Source organism: Miscanthus floridulus, chromosome 4 (assembly GCF_019320115.1).
Source record: "Miscanthus floridulus cultivar M001 chromosome 4, ASM1932011v1, whole genome shotgun sequence".
NCBI classification, from domain to species: domain Eukaryota; kingdom Viridiplantae; phylum Streptophyta; class Magnoliopsida; order Poales; family Poaceae; genus Miscanthus; species Miscanthus floridulus.
Genome location: NC_089583.1, coordinates 96,065,335 through 96,083,058, shown reverse-complemented (window position 1 = coordinate 96,083,058; position 17,724 = coordinate 96,065,335). Strand labels below are relative to the sequence as shown.

At 42.6% G+C, this 17,724-nt stretch overlaps 1 pseudogene; it reads left to right on the top strand.

The window, feature by feature from the left end:
* Window positions 1-2,636: 2,636 nt before the first annotated feature.
* Window positions 2,637-4,610, top strand: LOC136548854 (extracellular ribonuclease LE-like; annotated as a pseudogene).
* The last annotated feature ends 13,114 nt before the right edge of the window (window positions 4,611-17,724 follow it).

Genomic DNA, 17,724 nt, shown 5'->3' with positions numbered 1-17,724 from the left:
ACAACAGCCTCAAACAGAAGATGTGTCCGAATGTGGAGGCCCCTAGAAGGTCTCAAAGAGTTAGAAAATCAGCTATTCCTGCTGACTATGAAGCATACAACACTGAAGGAATTTTAAATGGAGGATGATCCCACCTCATTTGAAGAAGCCATGAGAAGTGATCATTCATCAAAGTGGCTTGAGGCCATGGAAGATGAAATGAAATCTATGAATGCCAATAATGTTTGGGACTTGGAAATAATCCCTAAAGGAGCCAAAATAGTAGGCTCTAAATGGGTCTACAAAACAAAACTTGACTCTCAAGGGAATATAGAGAGATATAAAGCGTGACTTATGACAAAAGGCTTTACACAAAGATAAGGGATTGATTATAATGAGACCTTTTCTCTAGTCTCATGTAAGGATTCCTTTAGAATCATAATGGCATTAGTGGCATATTACGATTTAGAATTACTATCAGATGGATATAAAGACGACATTTCTCAACTGGGGACTTTGGAGGAAAATGTTTATATGGCATAATCGAAAGGTTTTGTCATGAAGGAAAAGAACGAATGGGATGCCGCCTAAAGAAATCCATTTATAGATTAAAACAAGCTTCAAGATAGTGGTACTTGAAGTTTGATCAGACAATAAGGAATTTTGGGTTTAAAGAGAAAGTAAACGACAATTGTGTCTATGCAAAGTTTAAGAATGGGAAGTTTATCTTCCTTGTCCTGTATGTGGATGATATCTTACTTGCTAATAGTGATGTCAGTCTACTACTGGAGATAAAGAAGTTTTTGTCCTCAAAATTTGATATGAAAGATCTTGGTGAAGCTTCATTCGTTCTAGGGATCGAGATTCACTGAGATAGAAGTAAAGGGGTATTAGGACTGTCACAAAAGGCATACATAGAAAAGATCTTAAAGAAATTCAATATGCACAAATGTAGTCCCTCACCTGCTCCTATAGTTAAGGGCGACAGATATGGGGATTTTCAATACCCTAGGAATCAGTATGAGATCGATCAAATAAAAATGGTTCCATATGCTTCAGCTGTCGGAAGCTTGCAATATGCTCAAATATGTACGCGCCCTGACTTGGCATTTGTTACCAGATTACTTTGCATATTCCAGAGCAATCCTAGAACAGAACACTGGAAATTAGTAAAGAAAGTCTTATGTTATTTGCAAGGAACGAAAAGTCCTCATGATGACTGTATAGAAGATCATATTCACTCCATATAGTGGGATATTCAGATTCTGATTATGCGGGAGATGATAGAAAATCCTACGTCTGGATATGTATTCACTCTCAGTAGGGGAGCTATTTCATGGAAAAAGCTCAAAGCAAACCGTCACTACATCGTCCACAATGTATGCCGAGTTTGTAGCGTGTTATGAGGCAACGGGGCAGGTGAACTGGCTAAAAAAGTTTATACCCGGTTTGAAGGTGATTGACGACATCTATAGACCACTTAAGTTATATTACGATAATAATCCGCAGTACAGTATGCTCACAATAATAAGTCAAGTGGTGCTGCCAAACACATTGACATAAAGTATTATATTGTGAAAGATAAAGTCCAAGATCATGTCATAAGTCTTGAGCATATAAGTATCAAAAAGATGCTCGCGGGTCCGCTTACAAAAGGCTTAACACCCAACATGTTCAGAGAACATGTAGCCGACATGGGTTTAAGAGAAAACCTATAATTCCTTGATAAAAGAAGGCCCAAAGTTAAGTATCTATTTCAAAACAGAGTGGTGTGTTGTAGTTGTTAAATCTATTGGCAATTGACCGTGATGATGATACATGCTCTGTGCGCTAATCTGTAATGGAATGAACAAAAGAAAATGATATGAAATTGAAAGATGTAAGGTGAGATCAACGCCCTGATCGGGGGCGTTCAACCATTTCATGGTTGGTGGGCCCCTGTCGCATAGCACTATAAAGAGAGGTGGGGACCAGGGCTCTAACTACGAGGTTGACCTGAGCCGCCATGACCCACCAATAGACAAACATAACCCGATCTAAAGAGGGTGCTGCCAGCGACGGGAAGACCCACTGACTTCGCCGTCACCACCAGACCGCGGCACCTCGCGTCACCGTCGCCTCTGCATCGCCACCACTACGCTGGACTCCATCGCGCCTGAGCTCCCACGACACCGGCGTCCACGCGGCTGCGGCACAACTGCGCTAGGGCGAAGTAGAGGAATCAGTTTCTTCATCTAAGTAAGATGTTTATCCCCTGATCTACGTTTCAGAGGTACTGTGTTCCTAACAAAAAGAACTCATGCAGCTTTCTGGTAATAACATTTCCTTGTACACACAAATGTTTGCTTAATGAGTATGCACCGAATCCTAGTTTGGCTTGGGTTCATATCATACCAGACGCTTGCGCTTATTGCAGTGGATGAGAGAGGAGCACAGCACAGCATACCCGTTTGAATGAATATGAGACCCAAACGGAGTTTAAATGAATATGAGACTCAAATGGAGTTTAAGGACCGAAAATGACATACTTTCTGAGTTCGGTGACCGGGATGACATACCCTCGTAGTTCGAGGACCGACCATGAACTTTACTCTAAATAAAAATGAGCGAGGAAAGTGGTACGGACGCGCGCTCGTCTACCTATAAGTACCCACGCGATGGAGGCCATGCTCATCTCGGTGCCATTCGTGGTAGATGGTGAGTCGCTAGCTAGGCATCCATCGTTTTGGTGTCCACGATAATACCGTGATAGGTAGCGAGGGGGTCCATTATTCCATATGGCTTCCAGGATCCCTGCTCCTGTGCCTTCCTTGGCTCGCTGCTGCTAGTAGCTTCGCCCGCAATTGCTGCTGATGACTCCGGTATCTACGTACTACCAGCTTGCTCTTCTGGTACGCACAGGAGCTAGCTATTTCTTCTTCACTCACTATATGTATTTTGTACTGTTAGTTTCAGTTAATTGAGATAGGTCTTACGGTCAGGTTAATTCAGTTATAATGGCATAAAAAAAACATGTGTACAATCCAAGAACACTAACGCATGATCTTAAAATTTGTGTGTCCTGCTAGTGCTAACGGAGTAGCTATAAGAAGGCTAAACCTGCATGGATTATGTATATATGCACGGATGTCGTTCTCATTAGTCATTATTAATTAATATATGTAGATTGGGCTGTAATGTAATAGGAGTATACACACACACATATATATATATAAATAACAAGTGAAATGAGCAACTCCGGAGACGATGCATGTGGAACCCATCCATAAGCAGATTTGTCATGGACCACTGGCCTGCATGTTTTTCCGGATTGGATGATAATTTGATTGGTACGTGAGGCAAATTATGGCACTGGCCTTGTCATCACAGATAGTAGTAGGCATGGACGTATACGAGAGAACGTACAATCACTTGTATAATGGCTGAACGTCCGACCGCGCATTATTACCGGGCCGCTCCATCAATTCCCTGATCAACTCTATCTCGCGCATGATGGTGTGCTCGATCATGGACGCACGCAGTGGCCCGGAGCATACTGCGAAGCAGACCAGAGCTGGATGCTGCAAGCCGACGACCGGCGTCTCGCCGGCGCGCGACTTCTACATAACGGGCCTCACCGTCTACAACGCGACCACCGACGCTGCAGTCACGGAATGCAGCAATCAAGCTCCTTACAACCCTAACCTGGTTCATACGCAGACTCTCGCTCCAGCTCGACATATATATGCACATGTAGTACGTGTTGTAGGTGTGACACCTTTAATTTGTGTGTGTGCAACAATGTCCATCGACAGATTACCGGCATCGGCCTGGAGCAGTACTGGAGCAACATCAAGTGCCCCAGCAACAACGGCCAGAGCAGCTGGAAGAACGCCTGGAAGAAGGCCGGCGCCTGCTCCGGCCTCGACGAGAAAGCCTACTTCGAGAAGGCCCTCTCCTTCCGTAGCCGGATCAACCCCCTCGTTCGCCTAAAAAAAATGGTAAATTAAACATGCATAGATCGAGCTGACAAGTCCTATGTTACACGACCTGGCTGGCCTATCTTTTGCTGCAGGTATCCAGGATGACTTCGACCTCTACGGCCTGAAGGCGATCAAGAAGGTGTTCAAGAGCGGAATCAACGCGGAGCCGGTGATCCAGTGCAGCAAGGGCCCCTTCGACAAGTACATGCTGTACCAGCTCTACTTCTGCGCGAACGGTAACGGGACGTTCATCGACTGCCCCGCAGCCGCCGCAGTACACGTGCTCCAAGACCGTCCTCTTCCACCCCTACAAGAAGTGGATGCTCAAGCAGCAGCTCAACGACGACTCCGCCGAGTTCTACGAGGCCGCCGCCGACCCTTTCCAGCTGCCTGGCCTCGCCATGGACAACTGATGATCTGCGATCGTCGTCTGCATTTTCGTGAGTCTGCGTTTCGTCGTCGGAGCCACCCGCCGATCCATCATCCATCTACCTCGCTCGTCGTTCGTGAGTTTGCGTACGTTTCAGTGACGTGCGCAAGGAATAATAATGTTTTCTGCCTTGATCCTCACTCGCTCTGGGCAATGCACGGTGATGCCCAACGAATAATGTGGCTTTGTTTATTCGACTTTTCCCCCCTCTGTATTATGGAAATAAACCTTGAGACGTACCCGGTGGCCCTTCCAATCGTCTATTCTATTTTCTATTTCCTAATATTAAAGATCAAAAGGTTTATTTTGTTCATAATAGATTCGATGGGGATATCGATCCATGGACTCAATCTCTCTCTCCCGTACCTGTACAAGTAAGAGTAGCGTATTAGTACGATACCAAACGAATTGAAATACAAAGTGTTTCCATGGTCCACCAATCTCTCAGTATGTCCATACGAGAGTTAAGTGTTTAGGCGTGGTGTGGAGTTCGATCTCAAAATGAAATGAACACGTGAGGAAATAGTTGATGATTCACATAGCACGGAGTCGGAGTTCAATTCCTAGATGAATTGAAATACATGGCATGATCGCTAAATAAATCTTGAAGCCACAAGTTGTCTAAGCAGACACGCAACAAACTGAACATCCTGTTGCGACACACATGTATGTTTGCTAGTTAAAAAAGGAGAAAACCTACACGTACAAGTCTGAAACGCTTAGTATGGTACCTACATGATATAATATATAGTTACACGTACTAGTAATTAAGTTAATCTTAATTTACCATGGGCAATTTAATTAATAGTGCAATCCTAATTGCTGACCACCCAAAACAGTGGATGATGAGGAATAAGGGTATAGTATATACCTAAGTAGAAGTAGATTGATTAATCTAAAGGACACAAAGAACGAAGATTTTGAGTAATACAAATACGTATGTGTGTCCCATTTTCCAATGTACGTGAGAACGTCCTTAATCATGAACCCTAAGTTGGACAGTATATTAACAGAAGCAATGCTAGGCGCAAAGGAAATGATTAGATCAGGTCAAATAATGAGACTCGTGACACTAGTAGAGAACAGACCTTTGATCCTCGATCAAAATGGGCTCTAGTCCCGGAATTTTTTGCCCCCGGGACTAGAAATACCTTTAGTCCCGATTGGAGGCTTCATCTGGGACTAAAGGTCCCTGCCCAACGGCTACTGCGCCAGACAGAGGTGGCAGGGACCTTTAGTCCCGGTTGGAGCCACCAACCGGGACTAAAGGTATACTTTTACTCCCGGTTGATGGCTCCAACCGGGAGTAAAGGTCTACTCCCGGGCCGTGGCTGCGCCCGGGGTTGGAAAGTTACCTTTAGTCCCGGTTGGATCCATCAACCGGGACTAAATGTTCTCCCTTTATAAATCGGCCGTCTCCTCCTTCCTCCCGGCCCCGAGCCCGAGCTCAGCACATTTTGAAGCTCACTGCAGTAGTGTTCTTGCTTCCTCCCTCTCTCCATTGTTCCTCCATCCATTCTTCGATTCCTCCGTCGATTTCTTCGATTCCTCCGTCGATTCTTCAATTGTAAAGGTTACCAATCTCATACTCTCATTTTTTACCATTATCTTATGCCGTTTTGTTCACTATATATATTTATGGTTCTTTATTGTGGTTTTTTTCATTTGTAAGCAATTTGAGCTCAAAATCACTTCAAGCTTGTATATTTACATGAAAGAAGGTTAAAGTATATATAAATATAAAGTTAGAAAATAGTTAAAAAATTATAGCAAATCCTTACTAGTTGAACTTGCGGACCGTGTTCAGGTCGGCAAGGATGTTCTCTACCGAGCGGTAACGGACGTCAAGGAGGAGCTTTGATTCTACGAGGGAGAGCGACAACGGTCGTGGAAGACCGTATTCCCTTCCTCGTAGAATCGGAGCTCTTCCTTGACCAAGTACGGTGTCGTTCAGTGGAGAAATGCTCGCCGAGCTGATCACGTAAGCAAGGTCAACTAGTACGGATGGTTATTTATTCACATGTCCCGATATCGTCGCAGTAGTCTGTCAATCACCGTACCTAAACGTAGTAGTCTGTTATGTGTGTACATTCCCATTCTTCTGTTAATTTGCGGAAATATCATATGAATTACTTACCTGCCGCAGTAAAAGACGAGAACACAATGACCATTAAAAATATCATTGTTTAGAGATCTAGATAATTTTATAGTTTGTTAATTTTATTTGTTTATAAAAGGAGAAATTTATAGTGTATTAAAAAATGAGTATAGAGAGTAGATGGCAACTGCTTCCGGGTCCTCGGCCTCTCATGGGTTTCCAAAGCGACTTAGGCCGGGCCTTCCTCTCATTCCATGCGGCAAGTGTCGTGATGAGACGAATATTGTGATGGAGTACCGAGTGAAGAAGGAGGGTCCCAACAAGGATCGTATCTTCTACAAGTGTCCGGATCGCAATGTGAGTTATTTTATCGTATTTAATGATTATGGTTAGTTTATACCTATTTTCATGATGGTTGTGATTAAAGTTCTAATTTTTTGTTTTAATTTCAGTGGGATGGCAGTGGACGATGTTCAGGCTTCTACTGGGAGGAAGAGTATGTTGAACTCGTGCAAAAATATCTTGCACAACAGGCAGATACGGCGGCTAATGAGGCAGTGATCCAGCCGAAGAAGCCTAAAGATGTTGCACAATCGGGGGATCTATCTGTTTTAGTTGAGATTGGTCGCGAAATCCTTGTGCTCCTGAAATGTATTTTAGCTTTAGTTCTTTTAGTGGTAGTTGGGATTGTCTACATTGTAGCGATGCTTTCATAAATTTGTATCTTTTGTGGTGGCACGCATGTTGTATAAATAATTAATTATGATCTAGGTTTTAATATGATATTTATGTCATGTAATGCAGATGAGCCGTTATTGGATGTATAATGCTGATCGCCGCTCCCAAGAGTTAATTGACGGCGTGCATTCTTTGTTACGTGCGGCCGAGGCAAACAAACGCGACTGTTTCATGTGCTGCCCATGTGCCATATGTAAGAATACGGTGGAATATCCTTGCTCAAGGACTCTTCATTCACACTTGTTCAAGTCGGGTTTCATGCCAAACTATATTTGTTAGGCAAAGCACGGAGAAACCGGTGTTGTAATGGAAGAAGGTGAAGAAGAACAATGGGACGACAATGATATTATTCCTGATGGTGCGTGCTTCAATGATACTGCAATGGGAGAAGCTGAAGAAGAGGTAGCCGCAGAAGATGAGCCGGCTGATGATCTTTGTCAGGTCATTCGTGATGCACAAAGAGAATGTGAAAGTGAAAAGGAGAAGATCAAGTTCGAGCGGATGCTAGAAGATCACAAGAAATTGTTGTACCCAACTTGTGATGCAGGGCAGAAAAAATTGGGAACCACACTAGAATTGCTGCAATGGAAGGCAAAGAATGGTGTATCTGACAAGGGATTTGGAGAGTTACTAAAAATCCAAAAGAAGATGCTTCCGAAGTACAATGAATTGCCCGCCACTACCTACGAAGCAAAACAAGTTGTCTGTCCTATGGGGCTAGAAATAGAGAAGATACATGCATGTCCTAATGACTGCATCCTATACCGTGGCAAAGAGTACGAGAAATTGGATGCATGCCCGGTATGCCATGTGTCGCGGTATAAGATCAGGCGAGATGACCCTGGTGATGTTGAGGGCGAACGTCCACGTAAGAAAATCCCTGCCAAGGTTATGTGGTATGCTCCTATAATACTACGCTTGAAACGTCTGTTCAGAAACAAAGAACATGCAAAATTGTTACGATGGCACAAAGAAGACCGTAAGGTAGACAATATGTTGAGACACCCTGCTGATGGGTCCCAGTGGAGAGCAATCGACAGAGAATTCCCGGAGTTTGCAAATGACACAAGAAACTTAAGGTTTGCTTTAAGTACAGATGGTATCAATCCTTTTGGAGAGCAGAACAGTAGTCATAGCACTTGGCCTGTTACTCTAAGTATCTACAACATTCCTCCTTGGTTATGCATGAAGCGGAAGTTCATTATGATGCCTGTGCTCATCCAAGGCCCGAAGCAACCTGGCAATGACATCGATGTGTACCTGAGACCACTTATTGACGAACTTCTCATTTTGTGGAATAAAGAAGATGTACGTGTGTGGGATGAGTACAAACAGGAACACTTTGATCTGCGAGCATTGTTGTTCGTAACAATCAATGATTGGCCTGCTCTAAGTAATCTTTTAGGACAGTCAAACAAGGGATATAATGCATGCACACACTGCTTCGGTGATATTAGAGGTGTATTCTTGAAAAAATGTCGAAAGGTCGTGTACCTTGGCCATCGTCGATTTCTTCCTGCAAATCACCCCGTAAGAAAGAAAGGTAAGCATTTTAAAGGGAAGGCAGACCACCTGACCAAGCCTCGCAAACCGAACCGGTGAGGATGTACTCGATATGGTCAATGATGTGAAAGTCGTCTTTGGAAAAGGACATGGAAGCCAACCTATTCCGAAAGACGCTAATGGTCATGCACCCATGTGGAAGAAAAAGTCCATATTTTAGGACCTACCCTATTAGCAAGTCCTGGAGGTCCGTAGCTCGATTGACGTGATGCACGTGACGAAGAATCTTTGTGTGAACCTGCTAGGCTTTATGGGTGTGTATGGAAAGCCTAAGGACACATTTGAAGCACGACAGGACCTGCGTTGTTTGAGAGAAAGAGACAACCTGCATCCAGAGAAGACAGATGATGGACGCCATTACTTACGTCCTGCTAGCTACACTCTAAGCAAAGAGGAGAAGGAAATCATGTTTGAATGCTTAAACAACATCAAGGTACCATCTGGATTCTCCTCGAATATAAAGGGTATTATAAATGTGCCAGAGAAGAAATTCTATAACTTAAAGTCCCATGACTGTCATGTTCTCATGACGCAATTACTTCCAGTTGCATTAAGAGGAATTCTACCTCCAAATGTACGTCTAGCCACCGTAAAGCTATGTGCATTCCTCAATGCAATTTCTCAGAAGGCAATTGATCCAACTGATCTAGCTAAACTACAGAATGATGTGGTTCAATGTCTCATCAGCTTTGAGTTAGTGTTCCCTCCTTCCTTCTTTGATATTATGACACACCTCCTAGTTCACCTAGTCAAGGAGATTTTCACTCTCGGTCCTGTGTTCCTACACAACATGTTCCCCTTAGAGAGATTCATGGGAGTCCTGAAGAAATATGTTCACAACCATGCTCGCCCAGAAGGAAGCATCGCCAAGGGCTATGGAACAGAAGAGGTCATTGAGTTCTGTGTTGACTTTATTCCTGACCTTGACTCGATTGGTGTTCCTGAATCGAGACATGAGGGGAGACTAAGCGGAAAGGGGACACTAGGGAGGAAAACATATATTGGTACGGATGATGATTATTTCAATAAAGCGCACTACACAGTTCTACAGAACTCCTCTTTGGTAGATCCGTATATTGAGACACACAAGGATCTCTTACGATCCGAGTTTCCAGGGAAGACTGAAGCTTGGATTACGCATAAGCACATGGAAACTTTCGGCGGTTGGTTGCGAAAAAAATGTCAAGGTGATGAGAGCATCCATGAGCAACTGTATTTATTGGCTATGCAACCATCATGGCATATCGTCACATATAAAGGGTACGAGATAAATGGGAATATATTCTACACAGTAGCCCAAGATAAAAGGAGTACCAACTAAAACAGTGGTGTCCGCATAGATGCCACAGACCCGAATGGGAATAAGCAGACATATTATGGACGCATAGATGAAATATGGGAACTAGAATATGCACCTACTTTGAAGATCCCATTGTTCAAGTGCCAATGGGTCAAGGTGACCGGAGGCGGGGTAACAGTAGACAACGAGTATGGAATGACAACAGTAGACCTTAGTAATATTGGGTACAAAGACGAACCATTCGTCCTTGCCAAGGATGTGAATCAGGTGTTCTATGTCAATGATATGTCTACCAAACCAAAAAGAGGGAAAAACGATAATGACTCAACCAAAGAGCCAAAGCGCCACATAGTTCTTTCAGGGAAAAGAGTCATCGTGGGAATTGAGGACAAGTCGAACATGTCAGAAGAATATGAAAAGGATGACCGAATTCCGCCCTTCAAAGTGAACAAAGACCCTAGCATCTTGGTAAATGATGAGGACACTCCATGGTTACGAAGCGATCATAACCAAGGGACATACGTAAAGAAGAAGTTCACTGCTGTGCCCACTTGATGATATAGTGATTTAATATAGTGTGTGTTTGAGATATTATGTAATAATTGTGAATTCAGATGTTTATTATGTCATGTTTCAAATTAAATCAATGTTTGATTTGGTGGGATTTCTCTCTCAAAAAGGTAAATTAGGATACTGAGTGATGAAAAATTAAAATATTAACGTTAAAATGATGTGAAAACAAATTTCCTGTCCAAAACCAATAATTTTAATAATTTTAATTAAACACTACATTTTTGCATTAACGAAATAATAAATATTAGTTACATTATGTTTTATAATTCTAACAAAAAATAAAAAAAGTTAGGTTATCGATTTTTCCTATGTGCAATAAACAAAAATAAAATTCATATTTTTAACAAAATAATTTTATGCCTTTTATTTAATTTACTATGTATTTAATAAAAACTATTGCATTTCTATTGTATTTAACAAGACTATTGCTTAAAACAGGCGGGAAACAAAACTGCAGGCCACCTTTACTCCCGGGTGGGAAGCCCACCCGGGAGTAAAGGTGGGCTGCAGTTTCGTTACTCCCGGTTGGTAACACGCACCGGGAGTAAAGGCACATTTACTCCTGGTTGGTAATACGCACCGGGAGTAAAGGGTTTTTACTCCCGGTTGGTGGCTGGCACCGGGAGTAATTCTCTCTGCTATATAACCTCCAGCGCCTGGCAGATCGATCCGCTCGTCTTCTTCCTCGTCGAACACCGCCGCCCTCTTCTTCCTCGCGCCGCGTCCGTTCGCCTTCCGTGACACCGGCGCCGCCGTCTTCTTCCTCGTGCGGCCTCCACCGCGCGCGCCCGTGCCCCTCCTCCGCGCTTGCCCGTGGCCCTCCACCGCGCCCTCCTCCGCGCCCGAGGCCCTCCACCGCGCGTTGCCCCACCGCGCCGGCCCGAGGCCCTCCAGTACACTGCCGAGCTTGATCGAGGTGATATATTCGTCGATCTCTTTGTACATTCGTCCGAGCCCTCCACTGCCGAGTTATAGATCACGTCGAAAACTACAACTTTGGTGTAAGCCATGTCAACGGTCGAGGTCGATTGAAAATTTCAAATTTTGAATCACAAAATCTAGAAACTAAAAATGAATATTTGGAACTCTAAATGATTTTAAATAAAAACATATCTTAAGGCAAGTTTTGAATATTTGGATATTATATGGATAAATTAGCAAGTTTAATTAGAGTGTCAAAAACTGCATTTTATGGTACAAAAATACATTTTAAGATCACTGGGACCTGAACTCATGACAAGTATAATTAAGGATCACCAATGAAATTACTTTAGAAATTAATTAGATCGATGTAAATACATGGCTTGTATAATAAACACGCTATATATTATTTGGAAACAACGCTACGAACCATCCGCTAATGATCCAGCCCATCAACCGCCATATATTCATCACTATATGATATGCCATTATTTCAAGATGCAGTTTCAATAGAAGAATTTTTTCTATCTTCATAGATCAATGTTTGTTAACGAAATTTTATCCAAATATATTCATGTAGGGTCTTTTTTTTAAGGATTTGTTGTAGGATATATAATGGTCAAATAGGAACTCAATTTTGATACCTAGTTTGTAAACTAAGCGTTTTTTAGTTTATCAAAAATATCACATGTGATGATGTTAGCAGTTTTTGTTGGACTTGCATGCATGGCTACAGACAAATGAAGGAAAACTTCAATGTTTCTTCATTTGTGAACTTTGAATATACAGATATAATATATTAATGTTGCTAAAGTAATATGAGCATTACATATTTTTTTCCGGGAAGACTATCTTCAAACTTTATATCATAGCATCAGAGATCGCCTGTAGAAGAAGAAAATAAATTCTTATCATTTCGGAAATAGTAATGGTTATATGAGCAATAAGACACATATACTTACATTTCATAATGACTTATACTTACATTATTAACATAGAATTTTCTCATATGATGAATGACTACATGGTTCACATGGTACATAGGATCACAACATCACGCACCGACACCGCCCCGGCCCGCCTCATGTCGTCGTCGTCGTCAGCACGCCGGCCCGCCTCACGTCATCGTCGTCAGCACACCGGCCACCGCGCCGACACGTATATATACGTCATTTGTATTCATATGCATTTCGTCCATGCGTTTCTATGTATACGGCGGAGCACCGCCGCCCTCGTTCACCCATGTGTACAGACATATATACGGCGGAGTGGAGCACCGCCACTCTTGTCACACCGCCCTTTCTCGTGCCCTAATTCGCCCTAGTACCGACGTAGTTCGTCCTAGTGTGGCGAATTGCGTCCGTGATCGAGGGGCAAGATTTAATAATTCATATTGTTTGTAGATTTTACGCATGTAATAAGCAAAGATTTGACGTACTATATATTGGTTTTGTTTTTTGAAGCTAGATGGCCGACCCGAGAAATATGGATGATGAGGAGTTGATGATGAATTTGATCAACACTGGCACTCAAGTTGCCGGCGATGATGGTGCTAAAAATAACGTGCAAGAGGATGTAGATGACGGGAGTCAGTACTTAGCTCTTGAACAAAATGAGCAACAACATATTGGCCAAGTATATATTTTTTATTATTAGCTATATATATATATTATCATATGTCTTATGTGTGCTCATGACATTAAAAATAATGTTTATGTTTTGTAGCCCTCTGGATCGACATCAACAACTACAACGAAGAGTAAAAATGTTCGAGGTCCCAAAAAGCCATTGGAGGGTCGCTTCATCATCTCGGAGTTCAATGTGGATACAGGAGAACCGGGGGGGCCGAATAAAATGAAATTTGTGCACCACTGTGGTTACCTTGTACGGGACCGGCTCCCGATTAGTACCCGTGAATGGAAGAAGAAGACCAATGCTCCTCATATCAGTTTTGTCTCCGATCGTGACAAGGCGTTAATTTGGAATGATGTCTTGGTACATTTCATGCTCCAAACAGATGGTTATGATGATATAATAGATGGTGATGAATTGAAGGAGCGAGTTAGGGATTGGGCAATGAAGAAGATGGCCACCCAGTTTCAGACTTGGAAGAAACACCTATACACGACGTATGTCAAGAAGAACATAGCACCAGATTTTACTGTCCCAGGCCCGATCTCAAAGCAGAGGCCCTATTGGGATGAGTTTGTACAGTACAAGACTTCGGAAGAGGGTGTGAGTCGGGTGATAAAGAACCAACGTAATGCCCAACAGAAGACATACCACCATACCTTGGGATCAGGTGGCTACCCGACTACCATTAAGAAGTGGAACAAAATGGAAGCAGACCTTCTTGCCAAGGGTATCAGACCAGAATCACTCGAGTGGGGAGAACGTGCAAAGAATTGGTTTTTCGCTCATGGGGGAACACTAGACCAGGAGACAGGGAAGTGCGTTTATGGCGCAAGACTACAAGAAGCAGCAGAAAGATTGTTTTATGCTCAGAGAGCTACTGCTAGTGGTGCGTTCAGGCCCAACAGAGAGAAGGATGAGCTGACATACGCCATCGGGACTATTGAACATGGTGGCCGAACTAGAGGCAAAGGAAGTGTCTCGTGGGAGCATGGATTCCCTCAGGACAGACCTTCCTATAGAAGTCGCCAGAGAAAGAAGGAAGAAGAGGCACAGCGGCTCCAGAGGTTGGAGGAAGCGGTGCGTGAAGCACAGGAGCGGGAAAAAACCTTGAAGCGAGATACAGGAGGAAATCAAAAGGCAAGTGCAAATAGCAGTGAGTGCAAGCAAGCAGGCATCAGAGCCAGGAATCAACATTAGCCAATCTGTTCAGTTGAAAAGCAGCTGCGCTTCCATGGAGATACCAAATCAAGGGGACACAGGACTGCGCTTCCCTGTGGATGACGTCACTGAACCTTGTACAACGTGTGAGCTACACATTCCGAAGGAGAATTCCACAATCAAGGTGGCTATCGGTCTTGTTAATCCTATCGACCGAACCAAGACACCAAGGATTCATGGGAATATAATCCAAGAAGGATATGCTACCATCTCGGTAGATAAAGCTGAAAAAGGTTTTAGTGATTTGCCTCTTGACATTCCTGGAGGTGATGGCGAGAAGACTCTAGGAGAAGCGGAAAAGACATTCATTCTATGGCGCAAGCGCTACATCATCATTCCAGGGATGTCGGCTCCACCTCCTCCTGAACTACCTCACCATAGGTACGTGCGGATGAAAACACTACATCATTAATTTGTATTGGCTTAAATAATTAACAATCTGCTCATAATAATATGTCATTCCTTTTTTTGTAGCAGATCCTCCCCCAACCTAAATCCAATTGTTCAATCGCCAGATCATCATAGTGCTCTATACGATGACATTGTGTTGGAAGACGAGGCTGCATCCACACCCTCTCCAAGGAGGTCTCCAACGCCGCAGCCGCCACCTCCAAGGAGGTCTCCAACGCCGCTGCCAACACCTCTAAGGAGGTCTCCAACGCCTCCCCCGCCCCCGCCTACCAAGAAGCCTAGCAAGAGGCCAGCCCCTCAAACGAAGAACCAGTCCCCGCCTGCAAAGAAAGCCACCGTGAAACCAAGGGCTATTCCTAAAATAATATCTGAAGAGAAGGAAGAAGGAACTGATGCATATAAAAAAGACATGTCTAGATTCTATGACAAACTTAAAATGAATCAAGAAGCAAGGAGAAACCTAGAGAAACCGTACTTCTTCGTAGCTCCGGATATTTTAAGAAAAAAGGTGACTTCTTACCAGCAACAACAGCGGGAATCTCGTAAGCCGTCCAAATCAACGTTATCAGACTATGACCGCACTCTCACCAAGTCAATTGAGGCGGCACAGAAAAAGAAGCGGGCAGGGAAAGGAGTTGCCCAACTTGGACAACAAGCGCACCAATCAATCCCCCCGCTAGTTGTTGGTAATGAATATGGTTCGAATTTAGGATTAATGCATCAGGCAAACATACCTCCGGATGTCGATTTGGATCACCTTGGTGAATTTCTTGATGAGACTGGTCTCGACCGTTACCAGATGTTTGGTGATGGAAACATTGAGAGTGCGGCGGAGGTTGATATTTGGAAGAAAAAAATTGTACTAGGCCAGAGTCTATACAACCCTCAAGCCTTATCTGATCTGGGGATGCAAATGTACCTGCTAAACAAGTGGTACATGCAGGCGTCTACCAGTGGAGACTTCTGCGTTGGTGTCAGAATTAGAGACGAACATTGGTTCCGTGGCGATGATGTTATGTATGTTGACTTTGCAGAATTTCATCAACTATGCCACCTGACCTCTCTGGACAAAGTTATCATTAGCTGCTATTGCCTGTAAGTAATAATTCTTTCGATCTATTATTAAACTCATCATATGTGTGTATATGCATATAAATTATCCTAACAAGTACTATATATATGCAGATTTACAATGACAGAGCTCAGAAAGGAAGGCTGCAATGAAATTGGTTTTGTTGATCCCCATATAGTATTCAAAGACCCAATTACTCCAATGGCTAATTGGAAGTCTGAGTCAGAGAGTAACCTCATGAACTTCTTAGTGAACCAACGCCACAAGAAGGATATACTCTTTCCCTATAACTTCAAGTGAGTGTTAATCATGTCGATCATAGCCTTAATGGCTCATATGTTGATTCTAGTTAATTAATGAGTGTTATGCGTTATATCCTATAAACACATGCAACAATCACTGGATATTGATGGACATCGATCTGGTGAAAAGTCACTTGATAATCTATGACTCGATGAGAAAACCACAACAAGACTACCAAGATATGATAGATATTATCCAGAGGTAATTTCGGGATCTCTAGCAACTATATATACACACAAACATGATGATTAACTATATCTGATGACGTGGCAAATTTTTTATTGGGCAGTGTTTGGAAAACCTTTATTGAGAAGCAACACATGGAAAAATGCAAAGCGCCACTGAATGTAATCCCATTGAAAGTAAGTCCCCTGAATCGCATCATCTTTATTAATTAAACATATAGCTTTCACCGGATCACCAGATTGGATGACAAATCTTTTTCTCGTAAAGTGGTGTCTGAGGCAGGAATAGGGGAACAACTACTGTGGTTACTATGTTTGCAAGTTTATCAAGGTGCTCTCCCAAAGAACTCCTACAGAGAGACTCAAAGTACGTTAAAAATACACTATATATTCATTTAATTATTATTATTGATTGTGTTACTATGTCTTTATATATATATATATGTACATATATTAATTTATTTTCCTTTAATTCAAACCTGTAGACTCGATGGTTGGAGGAAAAGGTCATACGGCAAGACCAAATCAAAGCAATTCAAGAGTCTATAGCCGGATTTTTTAATGAGCAGGTCATCGATTCCAAGGGCGAGTTCTACTTCGACCCAACACTGCCATTGAAGCCAAGCTAGAGGATGAGAAGAAACTTGTTATGTCACAACAACTATAATGCAATCTTTTGTAATATATGCACATGAAATAATATAATGTAAAATACACATATGCATGCATGCATGTATATATATATATATATATATATATATATATATATATATATATATATATATATATATATATATATATATATATATATATATATATATATATATATATATATTTCTATGCTTGAATTGTGTGATTTAATACGTTCATTGTGCTTGAACCGAAACATACTATATGCGCGTATAAATGTATAATTAGCAGCGTACAATACGACTTCGAAAACCTATTTTGAAAAGAAAACAAAAAAATGAAAAGAAAAGAAAAAAGAAAAAAACCTTTAGTCCCGGTTCGTATTACCAACCGGGACTAAAGGTGCCGGCCATCGTGGCATGTCAGGAGGCACCTTTAGTCCCGGTTGGTGTTACCCACCGGGACTAAAGGTCATTCTTTAGTCCCGGTTCCTGACCCGGGACTAAAGGACCCCCCTTTAATCCCGGATGCTTGCTCCCGGGTGGGGAACCGGGACTAGAGGGGGTTCCCCACCGGGAGTAAAGCTCGGTTCTCTACCAGTGCGACGTAGGATGTATGGTATTGCTTCACATTATGTATTAGGTACGAATGCACATTATTGAAATAGTACATAACAAGCACGAAAAAGAAGAACATTTTCTCAAAG